The following is a 27,963-nucleotide window of genomic DNA, read 5'->3' on the forward strand; positions in this document are numbered from 1 at the left end:
CTGTCGCCCAAACACATCATCTGCAACACAGCCTGCTGACGCTTTCCACTAGCTGCTCGATAGGGGGACACCTCGTGTGCAACAGTGGCAGCTGCAGATGGAGTGCTCGTACGACTGCGCTCTGTGGACGAGCTTTCGCTTCTGGAGGAGGAGGAGGAGGGTCGAACGCCTACAGCCAACTGTTTCCTATACCGTGGGCTAGGCAGCACTGTCCCACCACCGCTGTCCCCTGTGGACCCTGCATCCACCACATTAACCCAGTGCGCAGTGATGGACACGTAACGGCCCTGGCCATGCCGACTGGACCATGCATCAGTTGTGAGGTGCACCTTTCCACTCACTGACTGCTTGAGTGCATGGACAATGCGGTCTTTTACATGATGGTGGAGGGCTGGGATGGCTTTGCGAGAGAAGAAGTGGCGACTGGGTAGGTCATAACGTGGTACTGCATAGGCCATGAGTTCACGGAAAGCTGCGCTTTCCACCAACCGATAGGGCATCATCTCAAACGAGATTAGTTTGGCAATGTGGGCGCTCAAACCCAGTGTACGCGGATGAGAGACTGAGTACTTTCTTGACCTACTCATAGTGTCTGGGAGGGTGAGCTGGACTTGAGAGCTGCATATGGTGGAAGTAGCGGTGGACAGGGCGGACTGAGAGAGGGTTGATGATGGTGATGGAGTTGGTGTTCTTTCTAGATTCAGTATTTCGTTGATATAACAGTGGGATTCCCTGACTGCTGTGGCCTTGCAACAACACCTCAACATTTGCTGCTGTGCTAACCGGTGGGCTTACAGTGGGGGAAACAATGTAGCGTTGTTGACTACCTTCTTTGTGATCAGTTGCACATGTGGCACTTGAGGTTTGGTGTTGTGTCCACGCTTGCAAGTGCATGCTGGTTAAATGTCTAAGCATGCAACTGGTATTCAAATTTTTCAGATTTTTCCCTCGGCTAAAGGTCTTTGCGCACGTCTTACAGATAACCTTGGCCTGATCATGAGGATTTTGTTCAAAAAAGTGCCACACTGCACTCTTCCTACTTTGGCAGACATTTTGCGGCCTAGCACGCTGTGATCTTTTGACCGTCTGGACAAGCTGTCCAGCAACTCTTTTGATTTTTGGAACCTGTCTTTGGAGTGCTCCGGGCCTGCCAGATAACAGCTGTTGCGATGTCAATGTCTGCTGTGGATGCTCCTCCTCATCTCAGCTATTGGAAGCAGCACCCTCTTCCCCCAATGGATGCCAATCTGGGTCAACAACTGGGTCATCCATCACCTCCTCTTCAATGTCATGTGCACCTTCCTCTGTGTCACCGTGTATGGTGGTATAGTGTGCGGGAAGGGGCACCTGAGTCTCATCAGGGTCAGAATCTGGCTCTGTACACTGCGAGGACAATGTAGTGCTCTGAGTGAATGTACCAGCAGAATCATCTATCAGCGGCTGTGCATCAGTGCACTCCATGTCAGATTCATCTTGGCCTGGGTAATTCACCATTTCACTTGATAATCCAGGCATGGTATGTGAAAACAGCTCCATGGAGTAATCAGTAGTATGGCCTGCGTCATCCTTCAATCTTGGTTGGGGTGAAGGACACAAGGAAAGGTGTGGTTCATGAACATGAGCCTCCAATGACGACTCAGTGCTTTTATTTTTTACAACTTCAGAAGAGGAGGCGATAGAGCTGGAGGCTGAGTCAGCAATGTAAGACAAAACTTTTTCCTGAAGCTCTGGCTTTAAAAGCGGTTTGCCAACTCCTAGAAAACTAAGCCTTCGAGGCCTTGTGGAGTCAGACGATGACGCAGGCTCAACACCTCCTGCATTCGGTCCTATTTTGCTTTTGCCACTACCATCAGATCCACCACCAACACCATCATTACCAGCTGCCAACCCCTGCCCAATTCCACGGCCTCTTCCACCAGCCTTTCTCATTTTTGGTAGAAATGTAGACAAAATCCAACAAACTATATAGTAATGTAAAACAAGGTACAAGGTGTCTATAGGACAGGGGAGATTTTGAATTTCTGCAGACACTTGTGGACACTGGACACTTTTGGATTGTGTGAGGCCCACTGAATATCACAGCGCTATGTCACTGGCTCGATGTCGCAGGTGTGAAAAATGTCACTAGAGGATAAGGGAGATTTTGAATTTCTGCAGACACTAGTGGACACTGGACACTTTTGGATTGTGTGAGGCCCACTGAATATCAGAGCGCTATGTCACTGGCTCGATGTCGCAGGTGTGGAAAATGTCACTAGAGGATAAGGGAGATTTTGAATTTCTGCAGACACTAGTGGACACTGGACACTTTTGGATTGTGTGATGCCCACTGAATATCAGAGCGCTATGTCACAGGCTCGATGGCACAGGTGTGAAAAAAGTGACTACAGGATAAGGGAGATTTTGAATTACTGCAGACACTAGTGGACACTGGACACTTTTGGATTGTGTGAGGCCCACTGAATATCAGAGCGCTATGTCACAGGCTCGATGGCACAGGTGTGAAAAAAGTGACTACAGAATAAGGGATATTTTGAATTTCTGTGGACACTGGACACTTTTGGATTGTGTGAGGCCCACTGAATATCAGAGCGCTATGTCACAGGCTCGATGGCACAGGTGTGAAAAAAGTGACTACAGGATAAGGGAGATTTTGAATTTCTGCAGACACTAGTGGACACTGGACACTTTTGGATTGTGTGAGGCCCACTGAATATCAGAGCGCTATGTCACAGGCTCGATGGCACAGGTGTGAAAAAAGTGACTACAGGATAAGGAAGATTTTGAATTTCTGCAGACACTAGTGGACACTGGACACTTTTGGATTGTGTGAGGCCCACTGAATATCAGAGCGCTATGTCACAGGCTCGATGGCACAGGTGTGAAAAAAGTGACTACAGGATAAGGGAGATTTTGAATTTCTGCAGACACTAGTGGACACTGGACACTTTTGGATTGTGTGAGGCCCACTGAATATCAGAGCGCTATGTCACAGGCTCGATGGCACAGGTGTGAAAAAAGTGACTACAGGATAAGGGAGATTTTGAATTTCTGCAGACACTAGTGGACACTGGACACTCTTGGATTGTGTGAGGCCCACTGAATATCAGAGCGCTATGTCACAGGCTCGATGGCACAGGTGTGAAAAAAGTGACTACAGGATAAGGGAGATTTTGAATTTCTGCAGACACTAGTGGACACTGGACACTTTTGGATTGTGTGAGGCCCACTGACGCTGTATGGTGTGAAAAAATGCACGCTCAGTACCTCAGCAGGACAAAAAAAAAATTGGGATTGCTTTTAAAAAAGCAGTTTGCAGAGCAGTGGGTAAACAGCAATGCAGCTGTCAGGAAACCTTAGAAGGCAGCCTAACATCCAACACCGCTGATCCACCACAATATAGCCTCCCCTTGCACTGCACACACAGTGACTGGTGTGTTGTACAGGCAAAATCGCTAGCAGCAGAAGCAGTTTTTTTTCTTCTTCCCTGCCTAACGCTCTCAGTACAGAATCAGCAACCTCTCCCTATGCTAAGATCGGCAGAAGTAAGATGGCGGTTGGCGTGCACGCCCTTTTATAACCCCTGTGACGCCCACCAAAGCAAGCCAATCACTTGCATGCCCTTCTGAAAGATGGTGGTGACCCCTGTCTATGTCATCACGTTGCCCACAGTGTCCGTGGATCCTGATTGGCTGAAAAAGAGCGCAAAACAAACTTTTGAAACGCGACTTTGGCGCGTAAGTCGCCGACCTCGTGGCCGACCTCATCCTAGGGTCGGGTTTCGTTTCATGAAACCCGACTTTGCCAAAAGTCGGCGACTTTTGAAATTTTTCGACCCGTTTCGCTCAACTCTAGTTTGGGTAAGAATACAAGGACAGAACAATGGAAAGGACACCATTGTAGGCATTTACTACAGGCCGCCTGTGCAAGCTGAAGATATGGATGAACTCTTTATGCATCAAATGGCCAAGTTCTCCAAAAAATATGACATAGTTGTCATGGGAGATTTCAACTATCCAGACATTTGTTGGGAATCTCTCTCAGGCAAAACTAACAGGTCAAGGAAATTCTTATCCTCTCTTGCTGACAACTTTATCTTCCAAAAGGTAGGGGAGAAAACAAGGGGAACTGCTACCTTGGATCTAATCCTTATAAACAGGGAAGAAATGGTTGAGGAGGTAAAAGTGTCTGGGACCCTAGGAGGTAGCGACCATGCTATTTTAGAATTTTGGATAACTAGAGGAGGAAGACCTGTGAAGACTCAGACGTCAAGGTTAGATTTCAGAAAAGCAGATTTTAAGGGATTCAGAAAGCGAATTGGAGGGATCCAATGGCTGGATATCCTTAAAGACAAAAATGTCCAGGAAGGATGGGAAATCTTGAAAAATGAAATTCTCAAAGCACAATTGTTAACAATTCCGAAAAGAGGGAAGAATAGGAAGCATTTAAGGAAACCAGGATGGATGAACACAGAACTTAAGCACATGCTAAAAAGGAAGAAAAAAATGTTTATAAAATGGAAAGAGGGAGGCATTTCTAAAGAAGAATATAATGCTGTCTGCAGAACCTGCAGGGCACAAATCAGATTTAGCTAAAGCTGACAATGAATTGAGGCTTGCAAGAGATGTCAAAAGCAATAACAAAGGATTTTGGGGATATGTCAAAAGTAAAAGAAAAGTCAAAGATGCTATAGGATTTTTACAGGATGAAAATGATGAAATGGTAAGACAGGATGTTGAGAAGGCCGAACTTTAAAATTCCTATTTTGCATCTGTTTTCTCTCAGAAAGGAAATGTAACATCAACTGTTCTTCACTGTCCTTTTAAGGGAATAGAAGAATCCAGGATATCTATAAACAGAAAGATAGTGATGAAACACTTAGCTAACCTAAATGAATTCAAGTCTCCAGGTCCAGATGAATTACACCCCAGAGTACTGAAGGAGATAGCAGAAGAAATTTTTGAACCCCTCTCCATAATATTTGAAAATTCTTGGAGAACAGGAGAAGTCCCAGAAGACTGGAGAAGAGCAAATGTTGTTCCTATCTTCAAAAAAGGGAAGAAGGTGGACCCAGGCAACTATAGGCCGGTGAGTCTGACTTCTATACCAGGAAAGATCTTTGAACAAATTATTAAACAACATGTATGTCAGTACCTGGATAAGAATGAAGTGATTAAACAGAGTCAGCATGGGTTTGTAACTAATAAGTCGTGTCAGACTAACTTAATTTCCTTCTATGACGGAATCACTGATTGGGTGGATCAAGGAAATGCTGTAGATATAGTATATCTTGACTTCAGCAAAGCATTTGACAAAGTATCTCATACAATCCTTATTGAAAAAATGACTAAGTATGGAATGGACAAGGCAACTGTTAGGTGGATTCATAACTGGCTTAGTGATCGGAGCCAAAGAGTGGTCGTAAATGGCTGCACATCCAGTTGGAAGAATGTCTCAAGTGGGGTACCACAGGGCTCTGTCCTGGGCCCTGTATTGTTCAACATCTTTATCAACGATTTAGATGAAGGAATTGAGGGTAAACTGATTAAATTTGCTGATGACACAAAGCTAGGAGGGATAGCTAACACTAGAGAAGAGAGAGAAAGGATTCAAAAAGATATAAATAAACTGGAGAAGTGGGCAGCAACTAACAGAATGGTTTTTAATAGGGAAAAATGCAAAGTACTACATCTGGGCAATAAAAATGAAAAAAGCATATACAGAATGGGAGGAATAGGGCTAAGCAACAGCACATGTGAAAAAGACTTGGGTATACTAATAGATCACAGACTGAATATGAGTCAACAGTGTGATGCAGCAGCAAAAAAGGCAAATGCAGTTCTAGGATGTATTAACAGAAGCATACAGTCTAGATCACGTGAAGTCATTATTTCCCTCTACTCCTCTTTGGTGAGACCTCATCTGGAATATTGTGTCCAGTTTTGGGCACCACATTTTAAAAAAGACATCAACAAACTGGAGCAAGTTCAGAAAAGAGCGACCGGAATAGTGACCGGTATGCAAACCCTGTCTTATGAGGAAAGGTTGCAGGATTTGGGAATGTTTAGTTTGCAAAAGAGAAGACTGAGAGGAGACTTAATAGCTGTCTATAAATATCTAAAGGGCTGTCACATTGTAGAAGGATCAACTTTATTCTCATTTGCACAAGGAAAGACTAGAAGCAATGGGATGAAACTGAATGGGAGGAGACACAGATTAGATATTAGAAAAAACTTTTTGACAGTTAAGAGTGATCAATGAGTGGAACAAGCTGCCACGAGAAGTGGTGAGTTCTCCTTCAATGGAAGTCTTCAAACAGAGGCTGGACAGACATCTGACTGGGATGATTTAGCGAATCCTGCTTTGAGCAGGGGGTTGGACCAGATGGCCCAGGAGGTCCCTTCCAACTCTACGATTCTATGATTCTAGTACAGGGAATGAATATCCTACAAGAACTCGATCAGATAATGTTTACCAAACGGGGACCCAGTTATTGGAAGAAGGCCGCTACACACAAGCCTACTCAAGAAGCCCTTCAGCGATTGATCTGCGTCTGTGGGACGCAGAAGAGTGTGCCATCTTATTAGACGGTAGGGGTCATCAGGGCCCCAGGGAAAGAGCCTGTAATCCTGCCTGCCGAGCGAGAAAGTATATTACACCTTCCAGTGGCGACTCATTGCAACCTTGATGGGCTGGAGGTGATTGTTCAGCCTGTGGTCGGCGGAGGAGCAGACCAAGAAGTCATGATAGTTCGTACGATAGCGGTGGTCCAGCAAGGACACGTCCCCATAAGAGCTTTGAACGTGGGCCTCAGGGAGGTCACCTTGCCGCGAGGGACAGATCTGGCCCGGGTGTACCTACACAAGGGCGAAGTGGTGAGTCAGAAAGAGATGTCTTTATCGCAGATAGAAGGTATGGGGTGGACTCTGGCAGTCGCTGCGGGGCCCAAAGAGACTCCATCCCCGGAGTGGAATGGGCGGGTCATCCTGGATGAAATTGAAGTGGATGTGAAGGCCCTAGGCCCTGAGCGTGTGCAGGCGATAGAAGCTATGCTGTAGGAAAATCATCAAGCTGAAGATTTTGGCTGTACCGAAGTGATCACACACGAGAAACCGTCCGGGGATGCTCGTCCAATTCGAGAACGATACCGGCAAATCCCACCCAAGATGTATCAAGAGGTAAAGACATTACTGAGGCAAATGCTGGATTCAGGAGTAGTGCAGACTTGTCAGAGCCCCTGGGCGGCCCCGGTGGTGCTCGTCAAGAAGAAGGATGGGACCATCCGGTTCTGTGTTGATTACAGGAAACTCAATGCTTGCACTGTGCGAGACTCATACCCGTTACCCCGCATCGAGGAATCCTTGACAGCGATGGGGAAAGCCAAGTATTTCTCCACCTTGGACCTAGCAAGCGGATACTGGCAAGTAGCTGTGGCAGAAAAAGACAAGGAAAAAACTGCCTTCATCCTCCCTATGGGATTGTTTGAGTTTAACCGGTTGCCCTTCAGGCTCTCCAATGCTAAAGGCACATTTCAACAGCTGATGGAAAAGTGTTTGGGAGACTTAAACTTTGAAGCTACCCTGATCTACCTGGATGACATCATTGTGTTCTCTGCCTCGTTTGAAGACCATCTTGCCCGGCTTGGACAGGTAATTGGAAGACTGGGGGCTCATAATCTGAAGGTGAAGCCAAAAAAATGCCACCTCTTCAAGAGAGAGATCGAGTACCTGAGCCACATAGTGTCACAAGACGGGGTTCTACCCTCACCAGAAAAAGTGGCTGCAATCCCGAACTGGCCAGTCCCTTGAACAGTGAGGGAATGGTTTGTCAAATATTTCACAAAGGTGGCGGGTCCCCTGAATGAGCTGCTGAGAGGGACCGCCAGAGTGCCAAAGACCCAGTGCATCCCTTGGGACCAGAGGCGAGTTGAGGCCTTCCAGGCTATAAAGAATGCTCTTACTTCAGCCCTGATTTTGGCTTACGCAGATTTTAATCAACCGTTCCTGTTGTACACAGACAGTAGCCTTCATGGACTCGGTGCAATACTTTCCCAAATACAGGATGGACATGAGAGAGTCATCAGGTATGCTAGCAGGTCACTGTGAAACAGCGAAAGAAACCCCCACAATTACAGCTCCTTCCGGTTAGAGCTCCTGGCCCTGGTGTGGGCCATGACAGAGAAGATTCCGGGCTTGTTGGCAGGGACCAAGATTCAAGTTCGAACGGACAATAACCCCCTGGCCCACCTTGAGAATGATAAATTGGGGAACTTGGAACAACGGTGGGTGGCTCGCCTGACCAAGTTTGACTTTACCATCCGTTATCGCTCTGCCACTGAAAATGCAAATGCTGACGGCCTGTCATGAGTGACGGTGGAAACACCAGTGGGGGATCTCGATGAACAACTTGAAGAGGAAGAAACCCCAGACTTCTGTAAGTTCAGGACCCTAGTGGTTGCTGTCCAGTCAAATAGGGAGGCCTGCGAGCTACCCCGATCTCTGGGGAGAACCAATGAAGAATGGGGATGTGTTCGACGAAGACAAAGGGCTGAGACAGATGAAATGCTGGGTAGCGCAGAAGTGGAAGCCAGGCAAACAAGAGAGGGATAGTCTGGACACTGAGATGAAGAGTGTCTTACACCAGTGGGATAGGCTGGAGGTGCGAGAATCGGTGCTATATCACAAGAGCCGAAAGACACTGAAGTAAGATGGTAGGTGGTCATCCCAGGAGGAATGGCCCAGGTAGTGGCTAAAGAAGCCCACGAATTCGAAGCCCACTTCGGGTCCATAAAGACCTACCAGTGGTTACAATGGTACATGTACTGCCCCCGGTTGGAGTCCGTGGTAGAAGAGGTCTGTCGGCAGGGTCGAGTATGTGACCTCATTAAGAGTACCGAACAAAGGGCACCCATCCAGACCATACATACTAAGGAACCACTGGAAATCTTGATGATCGACTATATCCTTGTGAGACACTCAGCCCGGGGGCCACAGTACTGTTTGGTGATGCCGACCATTTCTCCAAGGTTCGCGCTTGTCACCCCGACTAGAGATCAGACTGCCGAGTTCGGGGCGCGGGCCATTTGTCAAGACTTCATCTGAGTGTATGGGTGGCCAAAGCGCATCCACTCTGACCAAGGTGCATGTTTCCAAGGCAAGGTGATAGAAGATCTGTATTGTTTGTATGACATCGAGCGGTCCCGGACCACCCTTTATCACCCTCAAGGTAACGGAGCATTTGAACGCTTCAACCGAACCTTGCTGCAAATGCTGAGGACGTTGTAAGAGGACAAGAAGGCATGCTGGCCAGACCACCTGCCAGAGTTGGTCTGGACCTACAACAATCGGGTCCATTCCACCACGGTTTACACCCCATATCTGCTGCTGTTTGGAAGTCCAGGACGAGAGTTCATTGAGTTGAAGTTAGAACACCCAGAAGAGCTGATGGAGTGAACTGTTACTTCATGGGTGAAGGAACAAAGGCAATGATTGCAAACAATACGGCGGTTGGTGGGTCAGCAGCTACAGGAGAAAGAACATACGTGCCGTAAATCGATTCAGGAGATATCGCTCCGTCTCGGGGACCGAGTATTAGTCAGAGAGAAACGCCCCAGGGGTAATCTAACACCACCTGCTGTTGCTGCACAAGGGCCTTGATTTATTTATTGAGGTCATGCTGTTCTTTGTACGGGGCCGACTCGGCTATGTCTTTCAAAATGGTGTTGACCTCACTTAAACAATTTTCAATCACATTTGTGCCCAATGTTATGATAGGTTGACACTATGCTCTGGCCACCTCTACCACCACGAGACCTTGAGCTTTGAGCTCCACTTTCCCCACTATACTGACAACCTCTTTGTACCCCACCTGTGTCAGAGGTTGACCATTACTTGCTATTAATGACAAGTTACCATCAGGAAGTTCGGTGAAATCAGCATCAGTCCAATATCTCTGGTATAGTGTGTGAGGCATTGTGGTTACCTGTGATCCAGTGTCCATGAGGGCGGTGAAGGGGATACCATCCACTACCACGGGTATAAGTGGACGTCCTCCAACATACCTGTTTCTCCAGTTAGTTGGACCAGATTGTCTTACTCCTGGGGGTTGGTCCTCGGCTCCAGGGATCACCCATTTAAAGGACATTCCCTTTCAATATGATCAACATTATGGCACCGTCTGCAGATGGGTCTTCCAGAAGAGTCAAATCGGTCTGTTGTTCTCCTGCCGGTGCGAGTCAGTCGTCGCTGATGTTGCGGCATCCTCTTTGGCCATCACCATGGGAGATAACCTGGGCTTGATGCTAGTTGGATCCTCTCTGTGGGGGAACAAGTCTGGAGAGGCTGAACAGTTTTACATAGAGCAGCCATATTTTTAGTCAGTTCCTGTACTTGCAGTCGTAAATCTGCAGTAGAATCATCAACTGGAATCTGCACATGCTGTACTGCAGGCACCTGGGGTGAGGATACTGCCCCCTGGTGGTATGTAACTGCTGGATATTTAACTGGCTCAGTGCAGACATAGGTAGATTCTCTTAAGATACAGATGGATCTGTCCTTAAACTGAACAAAGTCCATGTCAGGGTCCTGCAATGACATCATGCGAAGTTGTGCCTTACTGGAATCAGACAAAAGACCTGCAATGAACTGCTCTTTCAGCATATTGTTCTTATCTCTTACACTGTCTGGATCAATTTGTTTAATGGCCTGTAGTGCTCCTAGTGCCTCCTGCAGGTTAAGGGCATAGTCTCTAACAGTGTCCTGTGATTTCTGTCTGCAGCTGAAAAATCACATCTTTAATTCTGAAGCAGTACGGGTGCCAAAAGTATCCCTTAATTTAGCAAAAATGTCTTTTACAGTCTTTCTTTCAGTAGCTGGCCAAGATTTAACTTCTTTCTGAACAGCGACACTGAGCTGACATGTGAAGTATACTGACTCTGCTCCTCTGACATAGGGTAAATTTCAAACATGCTGCACAGCTTCTCTTTGAAGTCACTTAAGGTGTGCGATTTGCCAGTGTACTGTGGCAGCCGTGTCGCACCCGGTATATAAGGCATGGTGAGAGGCAATATGGGAGCTGCAGCTGCTGTGCCAGGATTAGACATCTTCCCCCTCTAGTTAACCCTTGCAGGGGTGCGACTCACCGCTTCAGTTGCTGCAGGTCGTTGCTCCTGTAGGACTTTAGGCACGAACGGAATCCTGTTCGAATCCTGTTTGTGACGCCAAAATGACGCTGCCCAGGGGCCGTGGAATGCTCGGTACCGGGCCGGTCGTCTTAAAGGGATGTGTCACAGTGGCAGTGACCCAGTCCGTGGCCCCACGCGGTCATGTAAAAGGGGAGTATTGATTAGGGATAAAGTTTATGTAGTGATTCGTGACGCCAGTTGGAGTGTTCGAGTGTAGTATAGCCGGATATAGCCGGAACTGCAGATGATCCCTGGGGGAGTAGATGATGATGGCAGTGCAGATGTTTAACCCTCTCCAACCAGGGCTGACCCCCAGAGATTGTGAAGGAAGTAGAAGGCACGGAGTAATAAGGCAGGAGACAAGGAAAGTCACTTTATCATTTACTGTAGTTCAGGTGCAGTTCAGAGGAGACATTACAACTCTCACCAGGTTACAGTCTGCTCTGCAGAATGGGAGTTATCTTTCACTCTGCTGTGACTCAGTGTAAGCTTCCTGCTAATCTAATCCCTTCTGGGACCAAGGCTTCCCGGAGTTTAGAACTTTCCAGTATAGCCACTACTCACTGTGTTTTCCTCCGCCGGCAACTTGCACCTTGGATCCTGTGTGAAGCTCGAGTTCCTTCTTGCACAATCCTTCACTGATCCTAGTTTGCGGCAGTCTTCCCAGGGAAAACACTGTGCTGTTGGTTGTATAAACTCACACAGTCTCTCAGCTTATCTGTCACCGTCACGCGTGTCTGGATGCAGCAAGTACCGCAAGACGAACCCATGACACGCGTGACCCTGGCTACACCACCTCCAGTAGGGTGAATTTAAATAATAAAACGTGCAGCTGGATACACTGCCTCCAACTGGCGAATTTAAGTAATGCACGTTATATATACAGTACAGTAGTCTGTTAACCCCGCCTCCAGTAAGGCGAATTTAAATAATAAAGGGGAAACCTGGGTAACAATAACAATGGTGGGCCCTGCAATAGGGAATAGGGACGTGGAGACCTCCTGTACTCCCCTGAGCCAGTGTCCCTGCACTCCTAACGTTCCCTATGCCGGTTCCGCACCGGGCGACGCACGCGTACCTCAAACCCTGACTCACCCTGCACCTAAACCCTCACTAGGGAATTGGTCGGTGCGGAAACTAATCCCACCACTGCACTAAACACACATAAGGGAAAATGACAATACAGGGGGAACACCACTTAGCTTTGCTCTGTTGCGTACGCTCCTAGCAACAGAGCCGACCACCTGCGTGCATCTTCTCCTCCATCCGGATCTATCACCATAACCGGATCCATCACCCTAGTGCAGCCTTGGAGCAGAGTCCACCACCAGTTGCAGCTGCCCAGTAAACAGAGTCCCAAAGATGAGTCCAGCTTCTGCGAAAAAGTCCAGCATGCTTGAGTCCAACTTTTCTGCCAATAAGTCCAGCATGCTTGAGTCCAGTTTTCAGCAACCAAGTCCAGCATGCTGAGTGCAACTCTCACCATAGTCGCCACTCCACCAAGCCATGCAAGCACTTCCAGCCGACACCATAAACTGCAACTCCACCACGCTATGCCAGCCCTTCTTCCAGACACCATTGTTGAACTCCACCAATCCATGCCAGCACTCCCTGCAGACTCCATAGCTGGCACTCGTCCCCTCTGGCTGGGCTACCCAGGACTCCTGTTCAGCTCCATCATTCACCCAGGCTTACTTGTGAAAGACTAACTATCAATATCACCAACGATCATCAATCACACCTGAAACTCTTTTATAGAGCCTCACACCTGATTTGTAATACGTGTACATTAAAACTAAAGTGTAATACCACTCACCACCACCGGGGCAACTTAGAACAAACGACACCACGTGTAATAATTCTAATGTCCACCGGGGGCAATCAACCCACTTTGGCACCAAGCCAAAGGAAAAAAGTTCACTTTGTCCATTTACTTGTCAGATCCACCTTGGATCATGACATTACCACTCTGCTCTGAAAGTATGGATGGCCTAGGGGCTGATTCCCTGATGCTTTTTAGCTTTGCTCCTGAAGGAAGTGCATGGCATGGCTTCCAAGAGCGTTCTTCTCCTCCTTCTTCATCACCAAAAACAACAACTCCGCTCCTCCCCCTCCCAGTTAGGGGCTGTCTGCAAAGCTCTAAGCTTCAGACAACTAAGGCTGGTTTCACACTAGCATTTTTTAGTGCTGCGCTTCGTGCGCGTCCATGCGCATGCATCCTGCGCCCCTATCTTTAACATGGGGGCGCATGGTCTAGCGTATGCACGCATTCGTATGCGTTTTCGTGCACATGCGTTTTTTGTAGTGTGCGCCTAGTCACGCCGGAGGCAACCTGTTGCATTTTTGGTCCATCCGACCTGTCTCAAAAAAATGCATGTGCACGGAATGCGCAAAAAAAAAATCACATTACAGTCTATGGGAACACAGGCATGTGCATGGATATGCGCACACCTTTGTTTAAAATCGCATGCGTTTTAAGAGTTAACATGGCTAGAAACTGGTTAAAATGCATGCGCCTAATAAAAAGCAAATGTGTTGTGAATTCGCTTTCTGGCCTACATCTGGTTACTAGTGAAGGTAATGGAGCTGATCTGATTAACAGAGGCTTGTCACCTGATAATGACGAGGACAATTGGAGATCTGGAGTTTCTGACTGGATTTAAGACAGCCGACTCCCTCTATCCCTACTGGTGATTTTTTCCTGCCTCCTGAGGTCTTAGTTTCCAGCTCAGTCCCTGCATGCTCAGCTAAGTGTTCTTTTGCTATTGTTCACATTTGATCTGGTTTTATCTATTTCAGTTTTGTCTATTTCAGTTTTGTGTGGTCAGCCAGCTCCGGCTGGGGCTGTGCTGAATTTCCATCCATATGTTACTTGTTGTGAGTTCATTTTCCCCTTCATTACTGAGGCCCGAGGAACTCCCTCTTCTGGTAAAGAAAGGTAGTGAGCCTGATTGTCAAACACCTGAGGCTGATCATTGTGACTGGCTGAGTGGAGTTACGGACTGGATATAATGCTGCCGACGCCCTTCTGCCCTGCGGGTGATTTCTCTGTGGGATCCTTGGAGACCAGTCTGAATTCCTGCTCCTCCAAAGCTAAGTTTGCTGCTCGGCCTTTTGCTTTTGTGCTTTGACTTTGTTTTTGCTTTGTTTTTCTGGATTTCTGCCATTCCCTGCTGGGGTGTGCTGAATTCATTTAGCTCTGTCTTCTGAAAATACCTGAGTGCTGATTCAGTTTTTGAAGCCTAGCTGCTTCAGGGCCTTTTTCATATCAGCTGGTTGGCTTATGTCTTTGATAGGGTTTTGGCAGATTGCAGACAGCAGCCTTCCTGTCCTTTCCTATCTAGGTAGTTTTGGGGCCCCGTCTTAGCTCAGTCTATCTTTCTGTCTGTGTTAGTATTTTCATCTTGCTTCACCGTCATTATATGTTGGGGGCTGCCTATTGCTTTGGGGTCTGCTCTGGGGCAGTTTAGATTTCCCCTTTCTTTCTTTAGGCCTATGTATTTCTCCGGCTGTGATCGAGGGGTTTGGGCATCGTAGGAACCCCCCACGGCTACTGCTAGTTGTGTTGATAGGTTCAGGGGTCTGCAATCTGATAGTTGCCAACTTCTCTGGTTTTCTGGACTTAGCTTGTATTTCTGCTTTTGCCTCCTACGGTGACTCATTCATAACAGTTACTGCTTCTGCCAGTTTGTTTTTGTCCCTTATTAGATTGGCCTCTTTTTGCTCTGCTTTCAGAATATACCAGAGTGCTGATAAAGTGGGCGAAGTCGTGCGACTTCAGTATTTTTCTATCAGACGTGTTGGACATTTTTTGCCGGGTTTTTTGCGTGATTGCAGACAGTGTCTTTCCTTTTCTGTCCTGTCTAGTGTGTGGGCCCCATTGTTTGCTCAGTCTATTTTCCTACCTGCGTTTGTGTTTTCATCTTGTCTCACCGACAATATATGCTTGGGGGCTATCTATTCCTTTGGGGTCTGCTCTGGGGCAGTTTAGATTTCCCCTTTCTTGCTCTAGGCTTATTTAGTTCTCCGGCTGTGTCGAGGCATCTAGGATCATCGTAGGTATGCTCCACGGCTACTGCTAGTTGTGTGGATAGGATCAGGGGTCTGCAATCCACTTAGTTACCAACGTCTCTGGTTTTCTGTGGCTTCTTGGTCTTTCTTTCCTCCTCGGTGACCCAATCATAACACAAATGCGTACAAAACGCATGATGCGTTTTTGCATGCGTTTCTATTGCGCACGAAGCGCATCGCTAAAAAACGCTAGTGTGAAACTAGCCAAAGGGAGTGAGGTGAACTTTGTGTGTGTTGTGGTCTCTAGCAGAGAAAGCATAACTCCCATTGCTTACAAAACACATGCAAAACAGTACATATTTGACCCTTTTGTGGCGGTAAAGACGCAGGGAGCCACAGCGGCGCGGGACCTGAGCGGCACTGGGAACAGCTGAAGATGGAGGCTGCTCAGTGTTAGGCCATGTGCACACGCTGCGGATTGCTCTGCAGATTTGTCCGCGCGGATTTAGTAAAATCCGCAGGTAAATCCGCAGGTCAGAAGACCCGCGGTTTATCTGCGGATTAGCCTGCGGTTTATCATCTCTACAATGGAGCAGATGGTAAACCGCAGCGGAATCCGCAGAAAGAATTGACATGTCATTTCTTTCGGCGGATTGAAAACCGCAGCAAAACCGCGTGGAATAATCCGCAACGTCTGCACTGCGGTTTTCGTTTTCCATAGGTTATAATGCTACTGTACACCGCAGCAGTCCGCAGGGCCAAAACCGCTGTGGATCCGCAGCAGAATCCGCAGCATGTGCACACACCCTTATACTGGGGCAGGGAACCCACTCCAGCACTGATATAAAACCCCCGCTGCAGTGGGCTGTAATAACAAGTCTTGGGACATGAAAGACAGGGGTGGGATTCAGCAGGCTCTCCCCGATTCGGTGGAAACGGTTGTTAAAAAAGCAGCCGGTTCCCCGAACCGGGGAGATTCAGAGCCGCGATCCGGTTCTGAGGACTATACAGGGGCCGGAGCTGCAGCCAGCGCAGTGCGGGGATCGCCGTGTCACATCCACAGGGAGCACAGAGCTCACCTCCAGCCCAGCCCCAGGAAGCAAGAACCCGAAACTACAGCTACCGTATATCACCAAGGAGACGCGCCCCCGTCCTGCAGCAAGTGCCCAGAGAGCTGTGAGGACGCTGTGGTGCTGTGAGGACACGGTCAGGCGCAGGCGCTCAGGTGTTATGAATGAGTCACCGGAGGAGGAGAAAACAAAAATACAAGTTAAGTCCAGAAAACCGTTGGTAGCTATCGGATTGCAGACCCCTGATCCTATACACCACAACTAACAGTAGCCGTGGGGGGTTCCTACGGTGCCCTAGACCCCTCGTCACAGCCGGAGAACTACATAAGCCTAAAGAAGGAAAGGGGGAATCTAAACTGCCCCAGAGCAGACCCCAAAGCAATAGACAGCCCCCAACATGTATTGTCGGTGAAAAACAGATGAAAACAGAAACACAGACAGAAAGACAGGCTGAGCAAACGATGGGGCCCAACTAACTAGATAGCACAGGACAGAAAAGATGCTGGCTGCAATCCGCAAAAAAACCCTACCAAAAATGTCCCAACTGTCTGATAGGGAAAAAGGCTCTGAAGTCGCTAGACTTCAAAATCACTATATCAGCACTCAGGTATATTCTGAAAACAGAGCAAAGAGATCAACTGATCAGAGACAAAAATGGAATTCAGCCAGTCCCAACCAGGACTGGCTGAACACAAACACTAAGCAAACCAGACAAAATCTCATGGAACAACAGCAGGGCAAAAACTTAGCTTTTAGTAGACAGGAACCAAGCTGGATGCAAGAGCTCAGAGCAGAAAGGATCACCAGCGGCCCTGCAGGGCGTCGGCTGCCTTATATCCACTCAGAAATTCCAGATGTCCAATCACACTCTGCCTGTTCAGATGACAGGTTCTTCCCATCCCAATCAATTTCACTACCTCTCTTCACCAGCAGAGGGAGTTCACCAGACATCAAAGGTGAAGGGGAGAATGAACTCACAACACTCAGGTACACGGAACACGCTGAGTCTGGGGGTGACAATGGAGTCTCGGGGACAGAGAGGTCTGGAGGGGACAGTGGAGTCTGAGGGAGATAGGAGTCCGGAGGGGACAGTGGAGTCTGGGGGGAGAGAGAAGTCCGGAGGGGACAGAGGACTAGAGGGGTCAGATGAGTCCAGAGGGGACTGAGGAGTCTGAGGGAGAGAAAGGAGTCCAGAGAGGACTAGAGGGGACAGAGGAGTCTGGGGTGGACAGAAGGGACAGAGGACCTGTGCAGCACTGTGCCTGCCTTTTGGGGACCTGTGCCTGCCTTTTGAGGACCTGTGCCTGCCTATTGGGGACGTGTGCTGCCTATTTGGGAACAATGCTGCCTATTAGGGACCTGTGCCTGCCTATTGGGGACCTGTGCTGTGTATTGGGGACCTGTGCTGTCTATTGGGGACCTGTGCTGTCTATTGGGGACCTGTGCTGCCTATTTGGGAACAATGCTGCCTATTAGGGACCTGTGCTGTGTATTGGGGACCTGTGCTGCCTATTTGGGAACAATGCTGCCTATTAGGGACCTGTGCTGTCTACTGGGGACCTGTGCTGTGTATTGGGGACCTGTGCTGTGTATTGGGGACCTGTGCTGCGTATTGGGGACCTGTGCTGCCTATTTGGGAACAATGCTGCCTATTAGGAACCTGTGCTGTCTATTGGGGACCTGTGCTGTGTATTGGGGACCTGTGCTGTCTATTGGGGACCTGTGCTGTGTATTGGGGACCTGTGCTGCCTATAGGGAACAGTGCTGCCTTTTGGGGACCTGTGCTGCCTATTGGGTATCCGTGCTGCCTATTGGGGACCTGTGCTGCCTATTAGGGAACAATGCTGCCTTTTGGGGACCTGTGCTTCCTATTGGGGACCTGTGCTGCGTATTGGGGACCTGTGCTGCCTATAGGGAACAGTGCTGCCTTTTGGGGACCTGTGCTGCCTATTGGGACCTGTGCTGTGTATTGGGGACCTGTGCTGCCTATTAGGGAACAATGCTGCCTTTTGGGGACCTGTGCTTCCTATTGGGGACCTGTGCTGTATATTGGGGACCTGTGCTGTGTATTGGGGACCTGTGCTGTGTATTGGGGACCTGTGCTGTGTATTGGGGACCTGTGCTGCCTATTAGGGAACAATGCTGCCTTTGGGGACCTGTGCTTCCTATTGGGGACCTGTGCTGTATATTGGGGACCTGTGCTGTGTATTGGGGACATGTGCTGTGTATTGGGGACCTGTGCTGTGTATTGGGGACCTGTGCTGTGTATTGGGGACCTGTGCTGCCTATTAGGGAACAATGCTGCCTTTTGGGGACCTGTGCTTCCTATTGGGGACCTGTGCTGTGTATTGGGGACCTGTGCTGTGTATTGGGGACATGTGCTGTGTATTGGGGACCTGTGCTTCCTATTAGGGAACAATGCTGCCTTTTGGGGACCTGTGCTTCCTATTGGGGACCTGTGCTGTGTATTGGGGACCTGTGCTGTGTATTGGGGACCTGTGCTGCCTATTAGGGAACAATGCTGCCTATTGGGGACCTGTGCTGCCTATAGGGAACAGCTCCTTGACTGCGCCCCTACTTGTATATGTTTGAGGAAAAGGTGCGTGTAAATGGGTGTGGTTTTCCTACAAACAAACACAGAACCTGTTGTTAAAAATGTGAATCCCACCACTGATGAAAGGTCATTTTCAGTTCGCACTTTTTCTATACTATCGTCAGCCTGTACATTATACAGATACATGGAGGATTATGGCGCCACAAGGACTAATAAATTATCAGGCCACGCCACGTTCACACTTTCAGTATCAGGTCAGTTTTTTTTACCTCAGTATTTGTGAGTCAAAGCTAAGAGTGGGTGATAAATGACGAGTTTCTATTATTCGTTTCCTCTGACGGTTCTTCTGGTTTTGGCTTACAAATACTGGAGGTAAAAACCGAGTCTGCCAAGGAGTGACAGCATTACTATCATCTCCCAGCATTCCCCGGGGTCCCCCCTCCATCTCTGTGCTCTGGGTCCGAACTCTGAGAGCAGCCGCCCACGGCGAGGAAAACTCACTACTCTGATTGGCTAGTGAAGATGCGGCACCGCCCCCAGCCTACATGCTCTGTGTTGATTGGCCCATTCGTTCTGTCACTCTCTCCCCGCTGTGAGATCTAGTTTGTTTGCAGGCTGGCTGGCTGCACTGTGCCGTGCGTTACCTGGCTGCAGCTTTATGCCGCGGGCACCGCCAGCCGGAGGAGGCAGGTGAGCAGCCCCGGGATGTGCTGTCTGTGCGCTCTCATTGATATGAATGCAGCATCAGGAGAAGGCGTCAGACACGAGAGGACTGCGCTCACTGACAGTCCATGTACTTTATACAGGATGTGACTGGCTCAGGACTGGGGGAGACGTCTGACGGGGCATGGGTTAACCGTTGTGGGAGACGTCTGGCAGCAGAAGGGTTACATGTGTGTGGCGCGGGGTGGGCGCACTGGGGTAGGAGTGTTGTATGTCTGGATATGTGTGCCTGGCACTGGAGGGGTTTCCTGGGTCATGGTGCCCTCCCCCTGTCCTGCCTGGCACTGGAGGGGTTTCCTGGGTCTTTGTGCCCTCCCCGTGTCCTGCCTGGCACTGGAGGGGTTTCCTGGGTCTTTGTGCCCTCCCCGTGTCCTGCCTGGCACTGGAGGGGTTTCCTGGGTCATGGTGCCCTCCCCCTGTCCTGCCTGGCACTGGAGGGGTTTCCTGGGTCGTGGTGCCTTCCCCGTGTCCTGCCTGGCACTGGAGGGGTTTCCTGGGTCGTGGTGCCTTCCCCGTGTCCTGCCTGGCACTGGAGGGGTTTCCTGGGTCGTGGTGCCCTCCCCGTGTCATGCCTGGCACTGGAGGGGTTTCCTGGGTCTTTGTGCCTGGCACTGGAGGGGTTTCCTGGGTCTTTGTGCCCTCCCCGTGTCATGCCTGGCACTGGAGGGGTTTCCTGGGTCTTTGTGCCTGACACTGGAGGGGTTTCCTGGGTCTTTGTGCCCTCCCCGTGTCATGCCTGGCACTGGAGGGGTTTCCTGGGTCGTGGTGCCCTCCCCGTGTCATGCCTGGCACTGGAGGGGTTTCCTGGGTCGTGGTGCCCTCCCCGTGTCATGCCTGGCACTGGAGGGGTTTCCTGGGTTGTGGTGCCCTCCCCGTGTCATGCCTGGCACTGGAGGGGTTTCCTGGGTCTTGGTGCCCTCCCCGTGTCCTGCCTGGCACTGGAGGGGTTTCCTGGGTCTTGGTGCCCTCCTCGTGTCCTGCCTGGCACTGGAGGGGTTTCCTGGGTCGTGGTGCCCTCCCCGTGTCCTGCCTGGCACTGGAGGGGTTTCCTGGGTCGTGGTGCCCTCCCCGTGTCCTGCCTGGCACTGGAGGGGTTTCCTGGGTCGTGGTGCCCTCCCCGTGTCCTGCCTGGCACTGGAGGGGTTTCCTGGGTCGTGGTGCCCTCCCCGTGTCCTGCCTGGCACTGGAGGGGTTTCCTGGGTCGTGGTGCCCTCCCCGTGTCCTGCCTGGCACTGGAGGGGTTTCCTGGGTCGTGGTGCCCTCCCCGTGTCCTGCCTGGCACTGGAGGGGTTTCCTGGGTCGTGGTGCCCTCCCCGTGTCCTGCCTGGCACTGGAGGGGTTTCCTGGGTCGTGGTGCCCTCCCCGTGTCCTGCCTGGCACTGGAGGGGTTTCCTGGGTCGTGGTGCCCTCCCCGTGTCCTGCCTGGCACTGGAGGGGTTTCCTCCCCGTGTCCTGCCTGGCACTGGAGGGGTTTCCTCCCCGTGTCCTGCCTGGCACTGGAGGGGTTTCCTCCCCCGTGTCCTGCCTGGCACTGGAGGGGTTTCCTCCCCCGTGTCCTGCCTGGCACTGGAGGGGTTTCCTCCCCCGTGTCCTGCCTGGCACTGGAGGGGTTTCCTCCCCCGTGTCCTGCCTGGCACTGGAGGGGTTTCCTCCCCCGTGTCCTGCCTGGCACTGGAGGGGTTTCCTCCCCCGTGTCCTGCCTGGCACTGGAGGGGTTTCCTCCCCCGTGTCCTGCCTGGCACTGGAGGGGTTTCCTCCCCCGTGTCCTGCCTGGCACTGGAGGGGTTTCCTCCCCCGTGTCCTGCCTGGCACTGGAGGGGTTTCCTCCCCCGTGTCCTGCCTGGCACTGGAGGGGTTTCCTCCCCCGTGTCCTGCCTGGCACTGGAGGGGTTTCCTCCCCCGTGTCCTGCCTGGCACTGGAGGGGTTTCCTCCCCCGTGTCCTGCCTGGCACTGGAGGGGTTTCCTCCCCCGTGTCCTGCCTGGCACTGGAGGGGTTTCCTCCCCCGTGTCCTGCCTGGCACTGGAGGGGTTTCCTCCCCCGTGTCCTGCCTGGCACTGGAGGGGTTTCCTCCCCCGTGTCCTGCCTGGCACTGGAGGGGTTTCCTCCCCCGTGTCCTGCCTGGCACTGGAGGGGTTTCCTCCCCCGTGTCCTGCCTGGCACTGGAGGGGTTTCCTCCCCCGTGTCCTGCCTGGCACTGGAGGGGTTTCCTCCCCCGTGTCCTGCCTGGCACTGGAGGGGTTTCCTGGGTCGTGGTGCCCTCCCCGTGTCCTGCCTGGCACTGGAGGGGTTTCCTGGGTCGTGGTGCCCTCCCCGTGTCCTGCCTGGCACTGGAGGGGTTTCCTGGGTCGTGGTGCCCTCCCCGTGTCCTGCCTGGCACTTGAGGGGTTTCCTGGGTCTTTGTGCCCTCCCCGTGTCATGCCTGGCACTTGAGGGGTTTCCTGGGTCTTTGTGCCCTCCCCGTGTCATGCCTGGCACTGGAGGGGTTTCCTGGGTCTTTGTGCCTGGCACTGGAGGGGTTTCCTGGGTCTTTGTGCCCTCCCTTTGTCATGCCTGGCACTGGAGGGGTTTCCTGGGTCTTTGTGCCTGGCACTGGAGGGGTTTCCTGGGTCGTGGTGCCCTCCCCGTGTCATGCCTGGCACTGGAGGGGTTTCCTGGGTCTTGGTGCCCTCCTCGTGTCCTGCCTGGCACTGGAGGGGTTTCCTGGGTCTTGGGGTGTGCCCCCCCCGTGTCATGCCTGGCACTGCCATCTTAAAATCCCCTGGCAGATAGTGTAGAGAGATCGGCCCCTTGGTAAAGTATGGAGAATTTAACCTGTGAAGACCTGGAACTAAATGCTTCTTCACCTGTGGTGTGTTCTCTAGGTTTCCACGCTCCCAAGTGATAGTGAAGCACTGTGTGATCTGTGGATTTACTGTGCAGCCCCCCGGAGAGAAGCACATCACCTATGATGGGTATAATGCTGGGGGGCTGCACCTGTACTGTATACTGCGGGTACACTGCTTCATGGCTACTCGCCTGCACACAGCAGTGTGTATCGGAGAAGATGCCGTGTTAGTCCGTGGTTACGTTGAGCATTTGCTGGTCTGCGAAGTCATCTCAACTTTTTGATGACCGCTGCGGTCAGAATCAATGCACCGATTATAGTCATTGTCATCCTATGGACAGCAGCTGTCACTCCAGATAACATTACTCCATCACTACAAAAGCTCTGTGTAGTCCTGGCCTTAAAGTGGATGTCCAAGATAGCGAAAAGCTGCACATAGGCAACAGAAAAAACGATGTACACTCCCCGACTGTTCCAACTCCCCCCGCTCATTTCTTTGGCTGCAGAAGTAACGGCCCACGTATACGTGCTGGGATCACTGCAGTCAATCGCTGACCTCAGTGATTTATGACCATATACCATTGAGGCCAGTGATTGGCTACAGACATCGTGATGAGACGTCTGCAGCCTTTTCATTATATTGGACAGTAGCTATAGGGTTAATGGTTTAGTCCTAAGATAGTAAGTTTGTACCTGATCTGTGAGATAACAACTTACTGATCACTGGGGTCCAACTGCCAGGACCTCCAATCAGCCTGAGACTAGGACTCTGGAACGTGAGGACCAAGGGTTACTGAGCCTCGTCTTGAATGGAGTAGAGGGGTACATGCCCGACCTCTGCTGCACTCATTTTCTGTGGGACCGCTGGAGAAGGTGGAGTACAGACCATGTCCTGTGCACCTCCTCTCTATCCCAGATTGGGGTGTTTAGCGCACAATTCCCGCCTTTCAGAGCCAAATTCTTGGCAAAGCTTAAGGTGCTGTTTTCAGACCGAGGCAATCCGTAACTTCTCCCCTGTCTTACTGTTAAACGACAACTTGCTATCTTTGGATTAACCTTTTAATATTTTGTGACTGCAGAATATTTCCTATCGAGTTGTCAGAATTCAGATCCAGTCAATATTTAGGTTCAATTCACACACGTACACCACGTGCAAGAAGTTTCACAAAAGATGAAAATTACCTTTCTGTTCCATGGTGGATCAACCATAAATGTGTAAGAACGAACCCTTATGAGGGCAAGTTCATGGTCTTTGGAAAGTGGGTGGAGTTGAGCAGGAGTGGGTGTGGTTGAGCACCATCCGAGACATTCTTGGTAACTATATGCCACTAGTTGAGGCCAGAATAAAGTCCAGTCCGTGATTAAAGTATATTTCTATTTGTACTGTAAGCCTCTTGGTGAATTTGGAGCACCTTGTGTCAGCTCTTACTGTATGCAAAGCGCTGATTAAGATGAATCAGTCCACTAGTTTTTGTTGTCTACTACCTATGGGTGTCGGAGTCCTGCATGTGTACACTTCCAACCAAAAAAAGCGCATGGCGGAGAGCACGCTCATTCTGACGTCACCATTGCAGTCTATTGGCCCTGTTAGCGCATGCATCCGGACCCTATGTGCCGAGGATTTTGGACATATGTCCTGAGAGGACATAGAACACAATGAGAAAGCACCTTGGTCTGGCCGTACACTTGCGACGCAGGCGAAGCGTTGGTCTGGCCGTACACTTGGGACGCGTTGGTCTGGCCGTACACTTGGGACGCGTTGGTCTGGCCGTACACTTGGGACGCGTTGGTCTGGCCGTACACTTGGGACGCGTTGGTCTGGCCGTACACTTGGGACGCGTTGGTCTGGCCGTACACTTGGGACGCGTTGGTCTGGCCGTACACATTAGATTGCTGTTGACAGGTGCTTTGGACGATTGCATTGCGAACAGCCGTCTCAGCCGACTCTCACATACACAGGCGTGCTCGATCAGCTCAGTGCTCCTGTACTCTTTTTGAGAAAGCCGCTGACTGAAATGTCGCCCGGCGACTTTTCTCAGGGAAAACTGTGTGGTCAGCAGTCTGAAATTGGAAGCGTCTGTCACTTGTCCCCACCAGCAGTCGGCTGATGCCCCCATACAGTTTAGATTTTTCCGCAGATTCCATTGCTAGTTTTGTTCCACCACTTGGATCGGTATTGCCGTGCACTTAGGGCCCAATTCATTAGCACTGGCATTGTACACTCCGTAATGAAGGGGCTTTTTGGATTAGGATGTGCCAGAATCATTACGAGGTGCACTATCTTGCACATCTTCTCTGCGGCGTGCACCTCACCAGAAATGCTGTTTTAGTCAAGTACTAGGGTAAGCTTTCTTGCTTACAAATCCCCCTCCCACTATTAATAAATTTGCATAGCCATGCCTTGATCCTTTCCCAGCTTCATCCATTTTGGCGGCGCTGCACAAACTGAAGATGCCAAGTCACAAATTATAAGCGCAATTTGACATTGTGCAAAAAATGTGTAAATTTTGTCAATGCTTTGAATCGGTGCTTTACTGACACTCAGCTTATCCAGAACCATGTACAATTAAAGGGGTTGTCTTGGTAAAATTCTTGCAAAGATGAGCAATTTTTGTGATTTTTACCTCTTGAAAAAAATCAGCTCTCAAGTACAGAGGGTTTTTCGATTCCCTTGTTTACAGCTTGTTGCCTAGGTTACCAGACACCCCTGTGATCTATCATTGGTGGCTGGTTTCCTAAGAAAGGAGTGCACTCTTTTAAGCTCTGAAGCTTGTGGGGTATCCAGCTAGCTTCATTACCCCTGCCCTCTGACTCTGCTAGACACACGGCAAAGTGTACAGTTTAGACCAGCTGCTGGTGCAGATTTGTAGTCTATCAATGTGGCTGTGAATTTGTGTTTGCAAAGCCTGGTGATATTGAGAAACATCTGGGGCATAATAGAGAATAGTATAGATGAGAACATCTGCACTAGGCCATTATGAAGCAATGGAAAGCTGATGCAGTGATCCCTTAGGGAGCATTTACACAACCATATTGGCCTTGACTAGTTAACAATAGCTGACCGCACATGTCCTGACCGGAGATCACAGCCTTGTACACATACTGTATATGAGGCTGGTGCAGCTTAAGATACCACAGCCACGCTGAACAAACACTGAATGCTCCCTAATGGTTCATGTGAATGGGCGCTGATGGAAATACTCAAGGATTTACACCCCAAATATTAGTTATTTCATCACCAAGTAGTCAGCTGCTCCCCTTTACATATTGGGTATTGGCTAAATGCAAAACTTTTTGGATCCTGGATAAATAACTCAATGGATGCAAAGGTCACTGAGAAGTTGGAAGAATCTTTATGTATCCCCCTCCTCTCCCACCATACTGTTCTAGGGAGAATTATGTCCTGGCTGATCGTATGAGATCGCTCCTCTTACCAAATGCTTCCCACCAAGACAATAAACGCAGGCAAGAGCAGGCAGGCGGTTGTGAGCCACCCTCTGGCCATGTAAGAAGATCAGTGGCTTATACGTGTGCCATACATCAAGACAATGGGAAGACGCCTGCCCTGTGTGAATTACTGTCAGGCAGGGAATGTGCTCCAAGCACTGAAGTTAGATACTGTACTATGAGAACGTCGTAATTAAAATATTTTATCTTTTTTTTCTTTATCCATTTGCTATTTTTTTTATTGAAAAAAAAAAAAAAAAGGTTTTACCCAAAATCACAATTTATCCACAAGGTTGGACCCCTCCTCCCTGCAGTTCTTCTGTACTCGGCATTCTCCGACAGTCCCATACACCACGAATGGAGCTGAGGCTGAGCCCCTTTCCTGGGATTGCTGGGAGCCCCAGCTATCACAGAGTTGTTCCTAAATCCTTGCTCTTGGTAAAACTCCATTTAATAAAATTTCAATAATGATATGAGTTCATCTATTGGTAAAAGAAGCATTTTGATTAGTGGCAGAAACTGGGCAGGTAGGGTAAGTGCACACGTAGTTTTTAGGTTGTGCGGATTTTGATGAAAAATCTGCAGGTAAATCCACAGGACAAAAGGCCTGCGGATTAGTCTGCGGTTTTGCCCTGCGGTCTCACACCTCATAATGGATAGGTGTGAAACCGCAGCGGAATCCGCACAAAGAATTGACATGCTGCAGATTGTAACCCGCAGCAAAACTGCGCGGAGAAATCCGCAGCATGTGCACAGCGTTTTTTTTATTTCCATAGGAAATAAAGGTACTGTACAACGCAGCAGAATCCGCAGTGTGTGTACATACCCTTAGTTGTTGGGTCTCTGAACTACAAATCCTTGCATGTCGGCAGAGCTCTCCCCGAAATAAATGCTTGTCATTTGCCTGTTTGTGCGATGTGCTCCAAGCAGACAGACACATTGATTTCTTCTAAATATGAACATGATCTAGATGGGAATAATTGGAGAGATTTAATATTTATGCCCTGGTAGATTCCTTGGAGAGTTCCTTGAATGGCTTCTTATGTTGCATTTCTATTCCTAATAGATGTTTTGCAGTTTATATATTGCTGTCATTTATGGGTGGTCAGGTAGATCTTTGCCGTCATCTGAAGTGGCAGCCCCTCTGCTATAACTTGGTTCCTTTCTGATTTTTATTTATTATGCTTTGTTTATATATCACTATCATATTCCAAAGCACTTTACATACATTATCATCGCTGTCCGCACTGGAGCTCACAATCTAGATTCCATACTAGTATGTCTTTGGAATGTGGAAGGAAACCGGAGTATCGGGGGGAAATCCACGCAAACACGGGGAGAACATACAAACTCCTTGCAGATGTTGTCCTTTGGTGGGATTTGAACCCAAGATCCCAGTGCTCCAAGGCTGCAGTGCTAACCACTGAGCCACCGTGATTTTTATTTTCCCTGCTGTCATCCATGCGCTATCCCAGGTATTACAGTTTAGTGCCAATGGGGGAAGGCGCCTTAAAGCACCACTTCAGTGTTTTGTTTTTATTGCAGCACTGGAATGGCGCCGCTAATCTAAGGTCCCAGACCCATGACTTATACTTAACAACCACTGTCTTCACATTTTATCAGCGCTGCTCCAGTCAGTCTGCTGCAGGTTGCGACCTGCCGGATCGTTAGTGTTTGCTGGAGTGCGTCGGAGGTCAACTTTCTTCTATGAGAGCCTCATTCTGTCTCTCATAGGCTCGCATTGAGTACTTGTGACCATTAAAGGCATATTTCTTCAGGATCCTATCCCAATGTATAGTAGGTGTAATAGACACTTAGTATAGTTTTTCTGATTCGCTATGGCTCTTTCCTCAGGTTCATGCATTGTAGGACCTTTCTCATTTTACAGTGAATGCAGCTGATATCTGTATATCAGAAATATGGACTATAGATATGGATCAATTAAAAATGTGATACTCTGCAGCATTGTGCACAGTAACCTACAGACAGTGTGAGATTGTCGCTGCTATACTGATTAAAATGACACCTGAGGTGATGAAATCCGTCTTGTGGCTGGCCGGGAGTATGTATAACTCGCACAGACCCTCTGGTCCCGACTCGTATATCTCTGGACCTAGCTGTAGCTTTAGACGGTGTAAAAACTATTGATT

The 27,963-nt window shown here is 49.6% G+C and overlaps 1 protein-coding gene across 1 annotated transcript in view; it reads left to right on the plus strand.

Annotated features, from left to right (window-relative positions):
• Positions 1 to 19,374: 19,374 nt before the first annotated feature.
• KLHL25 (kelch like family member 25) overlaps positions 19,375 to 27,963 on the plus strand; it is a 61,319-nt gene continuing 52,730 nt past the window's right edge. The window contains exon 1 of the mRNA XM_073568734.1: positions 19,375 to 19,507. The gene's annotated coding sequence lies outside the window, so the exon portion shown is untranslated. The remainder of the gene's footprint in view (positions 19,508 to 27,963) is intronic.

This window comes from Dendrobates tinctorius, unplaced genomic scaffold (assembly GCF_039654945.1).
Source record: "Dendrobates tinctorius isolate UK_male_01 unplaced genomic scaffold, ASM3965494v1 ptg000022l, whole genome shotgun sequence".
In the NCBI taxonomy this organism is placed as follows: domain Eukaryota; kingdom Metazoa; phylum Chordata; class Amphibia; order Anura; family Dendrobatidae; genus Dendrobates; species Dendrobates tinctorius.